This window comes from Penaeus chinensis, chromosome 30 (genome assembly GCF_019202785.1).
Source record: "Penaeus chinensis breed Huanghai No. 1 chromosome 30, ASM1920278v2, whole genome shotgun sequence".
Taxonomy (NCBI): Eukaryota; Metazoa; Arthropoda; class Malacostraca; order Decapoda; family Penaeidae; genus Penaeus; species Penaeus chinensis.
Window position 1 is genome coordinate 14,022,499 of NC_061848.1, and position 10,000 is coordinate 14,032,498.

Genomic DNA, 10,000 nt, shown 5'->3' on the forward strand with positions numbered 1-10,000 from the left:
ATATATGTATATTTATGTATATATATACACATATATGTATATATCAGTTCGGAAGCAGCAGAATTACCTGAACATTTTTCCGCCGGCTCATACACACAAACCACGAATCCTAATATTTGTCCTTTATGAAATATTCTTTGATGCAACCGTCTGGCGATTTTCAGATGGCATTCGCCCTTTCAGCTGACGTGAGCTGGGTATCGAATCGTTGACGTCATTTTCACCGAAGTGGGATTGGTTGAAACGCCTATAAAACCTGCAGACGGAAACCTTGTTGCCAATTTTCGTGTAATTTATCGAAATTAACCTTTGTTGTAGATGTTTATTTTTCAATCGCGTTTCAGTGTATTATTTGTTTACATTTTCTTTTTTTCTGAAGTATTTGAAATGATAGAAGAGTGAACTTCATGATAAATGTGTTTTCGATTTTTTGTTCCTGTATTTTTAGTTCTCGGAAGTGGCTCTGGGCATGCGCGATGGCGAAAACATCTTGTCCGCTTGGTGGTTCGTGACTTGGTAATTAATGACACATGATTTAAGTTACCATCCCTATTTTATGATATAAGCTGTCACTAAATACATGCTTAACGATCTGAAAACAAAATCCAATTGCGCGTCCAAGATACAGTCACGTTGTGCGGGGATGCTCTCGGGTCAGAAAGTTTACATAATGGATCTGTCCGGACGTGACAAAATCGCCAGCTTATTGCGTCAAAAACAAGACATTTCATATCTATTCCCACTAGTAATCCACATTTGATAAATTATTAGTTGATAAAGGTTTTACGAGACATATCCGCCTCACGTAATATAGACTATGTTTCCCAAACTCGTAAAACGCGCCGCAGGGGGAAATTCGGACAACTCTGAGACCCTTGTGGCGTTTAAAAGTTGGTCACAGAAAGCAGAGACACTACTCGACTTCTCTGGCCGGAGGCAGTGGGAACTCGTTACGCCAAGTGTCCCCGAGAGGTTTACGTGTTCTGAAGCAAAGAAAGAAAGAAAGAAAGAAGAAAATAAGAAATACTGATTAAATGTGTTTGAATAAGAGTGAAACGTAAAAAAAAAAAAAAGTTGAACTTTGACGTTTGCACTGAGTAACTGTTTGTGTTAAACATTGATATGAATAGGTGAGCACGAGGTGAAGAAATAGAGATAGAGAAAAAATACATAATCGTGGGATCAGTCAGTGTGATTGAATACGATGGAGCAAATTGAAAGCACGAGAATAAATAATGATATCTTCTCATGTTTTACCGATATTTGTATCAATTATGTAGTAATTACATGCTATATGAACCTTAAACTTGTGTATAGTTTACCATAACTCATCCATTGCTTCTGATCTGCAATGTGCAGTCAGATATTAGTTGTGCGGGAATTAGATTGTAACGAACTTTGGACAGGGTTCTGGAGGTCAGCGAGTCTCATAATAGTCTGACAGCAATAATTAGAAATAAATAAGTAATTAGCATACTAAAATTTGTATAAATACTAATTGAAATGTAAATACTACTGGTTACTGTGCAATAGTCGTTGGAATAGATTTGTGTGGGAAATGCGTGAAATCGAATTGATTGATTATAAAGAAAAGTTTCAGAAACTGAACCTTCACAAGCACACAAAAAATCCAAAAATACATATATAGAGAGAAAACTGAAAATTCTACCACGAGTATTTTATGTTTCTGTTAACCATGGTAGAGATTACACGAATTTTATCCTAGATCTGTAAGTGGATTATATCACCACAAAAGTCTAATCAACTGTTCCCTGGCAAATGAGCTAAGCACTCTTGTTTGCAGCCCGTCAGTAACTTTTCGTGTAATAATTTTGACAAACAAACGAACACATTGAATTATATCCTCGCTTTCAATTAATGTAATGGCCAGGCATTGTTAGAAAAGGACGTGGAGAAAAGCTTATCGATGACCCGGAAGTGTACTTATTCTTTCTCACTCATATCCGCTTTTTATGAACAAGGAGAAAAAAAATCAATAAAGATAGAGACTTAAAGAGAGGTGATAACTGGTTTCTAAATCTCATTATCCTGTGGAAAAGATTTTCGCAAAATTTATTTTGGCTTCACTCTGCTTCAGTTATTTCGTATTAAGTCACTAACATGGGCACCTGCTATCTACATATTGTGAGCAGTATCATATGAATTTAAGAAAACCGTGATGCACCCTCCGTTAGAGATCAAGATGTCTCTCGTGATTTGCTTTGAAACTTTTACTTGGTCAAAGTTGATGAAAAAACTGTAAAACTGCATATAATAATTGTGTTAATTTTTGTGGAACAACGGATTAATGCTGACACCATAAGTAAATAACTCCTTGCATTCATCCCAGGGACTGATCACACGATATCTGCGGCGACTTTATTGTAATGATAAATAATCAAGTAATTAGACACTGGCCCCTAAAATATTCTTAGTAGCACTTAGTATTCTTACAGCCATGCCAGAAGGTAATTTGTCACAGAACATTAATGAGAAATATCCCAATAGATGGCGCTTAATCGTGGTGGCCTGCTTCCTGCTTGGCGATCCTTCGACGCAGTCCAGTCCCACTAACGTCGGTGATGACTCAAGACTCGTTGCCGTTTCAATGTTACAAGTAAGTTTTGAATATAAGTGATTTTGGTATATCTATAGCGATTAGGTAATTATCTTCGTTATTAAATAAGCGTTTGATTACGACTTCACGCAAACAGGAGTGGCCTTTGGACACGATGCTGAAGTTAACCGCGAGGACAGAACTGAGGGAATTCGTCATGAATTTCCCTCTGGATGAGACGCTGTGCTCCTCGAAGGCGCTCTTCGAGGTGGTCGTCGGAGAGGTACAGTTGCTCATAAATTTAGTACTTCTCAATGACACAGCAAATCAGGCTTTTGTGTTTATTCTTGTTGTGTTATCACTAGTATCGCCGTTATTATGATCAATGTGGCAAAAGCAATAGGTCATTGTAAGTCTTTAAAGGTTCAGAACAGGAATTTATGCAATGGAGTAGCGTCTTCTCGATCTCTTTAGATATCATATTAATCTTCACACAAGATTATTTTTTCCTGTCTCAATGACCTCTGTTGCTTTCTGGGATAATCTCTTTAATTTTCACGTAGTGGGCATTTCTCTTTTTTGATCTTCGTATTTATTTATGCTCTTTTAATTGAACTGCCTGGCCTTCTCGTGTACGATTTCATTAGACGTGAATTCCTGCAATATTTTTTGATATACGTTGCTTTTTTAACATTTCCCTTTCTTTTCAAGTCTGTATATTCTTACGGAGTCATGTTTTTTTTTTATTATATTTCATTTTGTTCTTCACATTTTTTTTTCTATAGAACATTTTATCTTGAGTGTCTTTTTCGGCTTGCAGTAATCACTAAGATCCATTGACGTCAGTAAGGGCCAGAGCTCTGTATTTTAGAGCTTGATATCTTTACATCATTATCTATGTCTTCTTCCCTTGAATTGTCTTCTCCAGGTTTTAAATTGTTCTTTTAAAATCTGTTGCAACACACGTTTTTGTTTTTGCGTGCTGTGTGTAAATTTAAATTTGGTCCACTATTTCCAAGAAATTCCTAGGCCTTTTTTTCCCTTCAGTTATTAGTATAGTATACCGTTTATTTTCATATTTAGTTTATTTGCATATATCGTTTCATATATCGTTTATTTTCTCTTTTTCGTGTTTTTCGTTATATTTTCTGCGATACGTTTAATATGTTAAATTGATTTCTTCATTCTAACTCTATATCATCCTTATAATTGATATAGTTACCTTTATTTTCTCTTTTCTCTCTCTTTATTTATCTACTAATCTCTTCTAGTTCTCTTCCTATTAATAAATCCTTATGATTTGACTTAATTACTTGATTTTTATCCGAGTTCATTCAAACACACTAGCTAAGTTCTATGTGTTCTTTGTCTACTGTATTCTGTAACTCATTGATACGTTTATGTAATTGATAACATTTTGATTACAATCATATTCACATCTGTATTCGATTTATATTTTTCATTTTATATTATAACTCATGAAATTCCTGTGATTTTAAGGTTTTATTCATTAGTGTTATACGTTTCTACCATTAATTTAAAGATCGCCAGCTTATCATTGTTTTGATTTGTATTATCATTATTGTCATTATTATTGTTGTTGTTACTGTTATGTTATTATTGTTTTGTTATCCTTATCATTATCTATTATCATTATTGTTATTATCAGTTATTGTTATAAGAATCATTATTATCATCGTCAACTATAAACATTACCATTATTATAATCATACCATCAGCCTCATCAAGCGAGATTCTGTCATACTTCAGAAGCCCTCGTCCTTCCAGGATAGCACAGACCTAGCTGGATATCAGTGGTGGAGCAGACAGTGTGGCTCCAAGAAAGACTTCACTCTCCTCGGGTTTCCAGACTTCACTGACATCCCGTGGGCCAGGGAACGGCGCGATGTCAATAAGGGAGGCCCCAAGCGATATCGTAGATGTAAGCATTTTTGCTGGAGAATACTATCAAGTTTGGTAACAATGTATATGCTACTAGTAATACTATTAATGCTACAGCTGTTTCTGTTACTTGAACTACTCCGACTACTATTAGCACTGATACTTATTATTGTTATTATGAGATTCCTCTATCACCGTAATGTGTCGGTGTAGTTCTTCCCTTCGTCATAATAATCTCCGTCAGAATAGCAATGATGATATCACTATTCACGAGCACGACCATCATTGTATCAGTAGCGCCGCAGATAATAGTCACACCACAATTATCAATAGCAATGGTTTATTTAAAGATAATATACAATTACCCTGCATTCTTTAAACAAAGTCCCTATAACTTAACTCTCTTCCAGTGACCTCCAAAGAATGGGTAAAAATCGCAAAACTCATCAAGAAAATGAGCTGCAAACCCGTGAAGACGATGGTGGAACTGCCGACGGGGGGCGACTCGAGGCTGCAGCTGAAGCCCTCCTGCGTCGCCGTCAGGAGGTGCTCGGGCTGCTGCGATTCCCCGCTGTTCGAGTGCCGCCCGAGCAAGATCACTGTGAAGACGTTTAAGGTGGTTGTTAGTGGTTATTGTTGGTCTTGTGGTCACCGTCACCATCGCTACGTTATTACTGTGTTATCGCCATCATTATATCATGGTCATTCTTCTAACAAACACCATCATCATTATTGATATAATTACTACCATCATCATCAATATCACCATCATAATCACTGTTATTTTTCTCTTCTGACCTTTGTCATTTTCACTATTATTAATATCATCATCATTATCTTTATTATCATTTTCATCATCACCATCATCAACATTATTATTATTTCTATCGCCATCGTGATCGTTATCATTATCATTTTTATAATCAACACAGCACCACGACGATGGTTTTGGCGCACGTGCTGGCTTGGCTTGGAAGTTTGGATCTCTGTTTGGCCAATTAAAATTTGGCGTATTTTCTTTGGTAATTAAAAAAGAAACGTATTTGTTAAAGGGGGATTATAGAGAAAGGGAGAGGGGGGAGAAGAAGACGGAGAGAGGGAGAAGGAGAGAAGGATACGGAGAAAGGGAGACGGAGAGAGGGAGAGGGGGAGGAGATAAGGGGAGAGGGAGAGAGATAAGGGGAGAGGGAGAGGGAGAGGGAGGGAGAGGGAGAGGGAGAGGGAGAGGGAGAGGGAGAGGAGAGGGAGAGGGAGAGGAAGAGGGAGAGGGAGAGAGAGAGGGAGAGAGAGAGGGAGAAAGAGAGGGAGAAGAGAGAGGGAGAGAGAGAGGGAGAGAGAGAGGGAGAGAGAGAGGGAGAGAGAGAGGAGAGAGAGAGAGGGAGAGAGAGAGGGAGAGAGAGAGGAAGAGGGAGAGGGAGAGGGAGAGGGAGAGGAGAGGAGAGAGAGGGAGAGGAGAGAGAGAGAGAGAGGAAGAGGGAGAGGAGAGAGAGAGGAGAGAGGAGAGAGAGATGAGAGAGAGAGAGAGGAGAGAGAGGAAGGGAGAGAGAGAGGGAGGGAGAGGGAGAGAGGGAGAGAAAGAGAGAGAGAAAGTGAGAGGGGGAGAAAGAGAAAGAGGGAGAGAGAGAAAGAGAAAGAGAAAGAAGGCGAGAGAGAAAGAGAAAGAGGAGAGAGAGAAGAGAGAGAGGGAGAGGAGAGGAAGAGGAAGAGGAAGAGAAGAGGAAGAGGAAGAGGGAGAGGGAGAGAGAGAGGGAGAAGAGAGGGAGAGAGAGAGGAAGAGGGAGAGAGAGAAGGGAAGAGAGCTAAGCGCGTGCGTCGCGTATGTTAAAGGGAGTAGGGCGAGAGAGGGGAGACGGTCGCAGCTCGGGCCCTTTCTCGGGAGCTGCGCGGGTCCCCGGGGAACTGGCTCCTCTGGCCCCGTCTGCGTGCGCCGCGCGTTCCCGTGCTCGGGCGTTTGAGCGTTGCGCGCGCTGTACCTCGCTAGCTCGTCTCACGCTCCCGCTCTGGTTTCGTTCGTTTTCTTTCTGTCTTTCTTGTCGGCTGTTCTCTCTGCGTCGCCGCTCTTCCCCTTTCCCTTGCCCCGTGCTCGCCCTCGCTCTCTTCTCTCTCGCTGTCATCGCATTCGTCTCGCGCGCTTCCCGCGTGCTCTTCCTAGTTGTCCTCTTCCTCTTTCCCTTTCTCTTTTTTCTTTTTCTCTTTTTTCTTTTCTCTTCTTGTTTATTTTCCATTATTTGTTCTGCTCTTTTCTCTTTTTCCTTTTCTCTTCTTGTTTATTTTCTATTATTTGTTCTGCCTTTTTCTCTTTTTCTTTTCCTCTTCTTGTTTATTTCCCATTATTTGTTCTGCCTCTTTTTCTTTTCTCTTCTCGTTTATTTTCATTATTTGTTCTGCCTCTTTTCTCTTTTTCTTTTCTCTTCTTGTTTATTTCCCATTATTTGTTCTGCCTCTTTTCTCTTTTTCTTTTCCTCTTCTTGTTTATTTCCCATTATTTGTTCTGGCCTCTTTTCTCTTTTTTTTTAACTGGATTATCTACCTTATTTATATATCTTTGCTTTAATTCTTATTAATATCACTGGATGTTACACCTTCGTGGATATCCCTTTAGTTTTTTTTAAATATTTAATTATAATTATGATTATATTTATTCATGTTATAAATGTATTATGTATTATTTTAATCATATTTATTATCATACTCATATCTACTTATCAATACAATTATATATATTTGCTTTAAGAACTGTATCTATTTATTATTAAAATTATATCTACTATCATAATTATCATCATTATTTCAGGAGAGAGAAGAAAGAGAAAGAAGGCGAGAGAGAAAGAGAAAGAGGGAGAGAGAGAAGAGAGAGAGAGAGAGAGGGAGAGAAAGAGAGAGAGAGACAGAGAGACAGACAGACAGACAGACAGACAAAGACAGACAGACAGACTGACACAGAGACACAGAGAGAAAGAGAGACAAAATATCATGACTCTGATCTATCCACCCATCCCTCTTAAATATTCGCCCATACCTCTCAAAAAAAAAATATATATATAACGACCATCTCATCGTTTTACTCATTCGCCCAACAGGTCATTGCTTTGGGTGATTCGGAACACGCGAGGAAAGTTCGAGTGGACGAGCACAAAGCCTGCGAGTGTTCGTGCAGAGTAAGTCAGGCTTCGCTTGTTTATTTTCCATTTTTTGTTCTGCCTCTTTTCTCTTTTTCTTTTCTCTTCTCGTTTATTTTCTATTATTTGTTCTGCCTCTTTTCTCTTTTTCTTTTCTCTTCTTGTTTATTTTTCATTATTTGTTCTGCCTCTTTTCTCTTTTTCTTTTCACTTCTCGTTTATTTTCCATTTTTTGTTCTGCCTCTTTTCTCTTTTTCTTTTCTCTTCTCGTTTATTTTCCATTTTTTGTTCTGCCTCTTTTCTCTTTTTCTTTTCACTTCTCGTTTATTTTCCATTTTTTGTTCTGCTTCTTTCTCTTTTTCTTTTCTCTTCTTGTTTATTGCCCATTTTTTGTTCTGCCTCTTTTCTCTTTTTCTTTTCTCTTCTTGTTTATTTTCCATTATTTGTTCTGCCTCTTTTCTCTTTTTCTTTTCTCTTCTCGTTTATTTTCCATTATTTGTTCTGCCTCTTTTCTCTTTTTCTTTTCTCTTCTCGTTTATTTTCCATTATTTGTTCTGCCTCTTTTCTCTTTTTCTTTTCTCTTCTCGTTTATTTTCCATTATTTGTTCTGCTTCTTTCTCTTTTTCTTTTCTCTTCTTGTTTATTTCCCATTATTTGTTCTGCTTCTTTCTCTTTTTCTTTTCTCTTCTCGTTTATTTTCCATTATTTGTTCTGCCTCTTTTCTCTTTTTCTTTTCTCTTCTTGTTTATTTTCCATTATTTGTTCTGCTTCTTTTATCTTTTTCTTTTCTCCTCTTGTTTATTTTCCATTATTTGTTCTGCCTCTTTTCTCTTTTTCTTTTCTCTTCTTGTTTATTTTCCATTATTTGTTCTGCCTCTTTTCTCTTTTTCTTTTCTCTTCTTGTTTATTTTCCATTATTTGTTCTGCCTCTTTTCTCTTTTTCTTTTCTCTTCTTGTTTATTTCCCATTATTTGTTCTGCTTCTTTTATCTTTTTCTTTTCTCCTCTTGTTTATTTTCCATTATTTGTTCTGCCTCTTTTCTCTTTTTCTTTTCTCCTCTTGTTTATTTTCCATTATTTGTTCTGCCTCTTTTCTCTTTTTCTTTTCTCTTCTTGTTTATTTTCCATTATTTGTTCTGCCTCTTTTCTCTTTTTCTTTTCTCTTCTTGTTTATTTTCCATTATTTGTTCTGCCTCTTTTCTCTTTTTCTTTTCTCTTCTCGTTTATTTTCCATTATTTGTTCTGCTTCTTTCTCTTTTTCTTTTCTCTTCTTGTTTATTTTCCATTATTTGTTCTGCTTCTTTCTCTTTTTCTTTTCTCTTCTTGTTTATTTCCCATTATTTGTTCTGCTTCTTTTCTCTTTTTCTTTTCTCTTCTTGTTTATTTTCCATTATTTGTTCTGCCTCTTTTCTCTTTTTCTTTTCTCTTCTTGTTTATTTCCCATTATTTGTTCTGCCTCTTTTCTCTTTTTCTTTTCACTTCTCGTTTATTTTCCATTATTTGTTCTGCCTCTTTTCTCTTTTTCTTTTCTCCTCTTGTTTATTTTCCATTATTAGTTCTGCTTCTTTCTCTTTTTCTTTTCTCTTCTTGTTTATTTTCCATTATTTGTTCTGCCTCTTTTCTCTTTTTCTTTTCTCTTCTTGTTTATTTTCTATTATTTGTTCTGCCTCTTTTCTCTTTTTCTTTTATATTCTCGTTTATTTCATTTTTCTGTATTTTTAATTATTTTATCTTTTATATTCCATTCTTTGTTTTGGCTGTATTTTTTTCTTGTATATTTGTCAGATTTTTCTTTGTTTTATCCCTTTTCTTTTTTTTCTTGATTATTTACTCATTCGGAATTTTAAAATGTTTTTGTTTATTTTAGTTTCTGTATTTGTTTCTCTTAAAATATATATTGTTTATTTTCCATTCTTTGTATCGCATTTTTTTGTTTTCTTTTTTTTTCTTAATTACTTTTTATTTGTTCATTCGTTTTTTCTTGTCTATATACTTTTAGCCTTTGTTCTGTTTATTTTTTCTTTCTTGTTTATTTGTTCATTCTTTGTATTCCAATTTTTCGTTTTTTTTCTGTTCTTGTTTCATTATTTATTATGATTATTTTTTTGTATTTGTTCTCTTTTTTTTAACTGGATTATCTACCTTATTTATATATCTTTGCTTTAATTCTTATTAATATCACTGGATGTTACACCTTCGTGGATATCCCTTTAGTTTTTTTTAAATATTTAATTATAATTATGATTATATTTATTCATGTTATAAATGTATTATGTATTATTTTAATCATATTTATTATCATACTCATATCTACTTATCAATACAATTATATATATTTGCTTTAAGAACTGTATCTATTTATTATTAAAATTATATCTACTATCATAATTATCATCATTATTTCAGGAGAGAGAAGAACACTG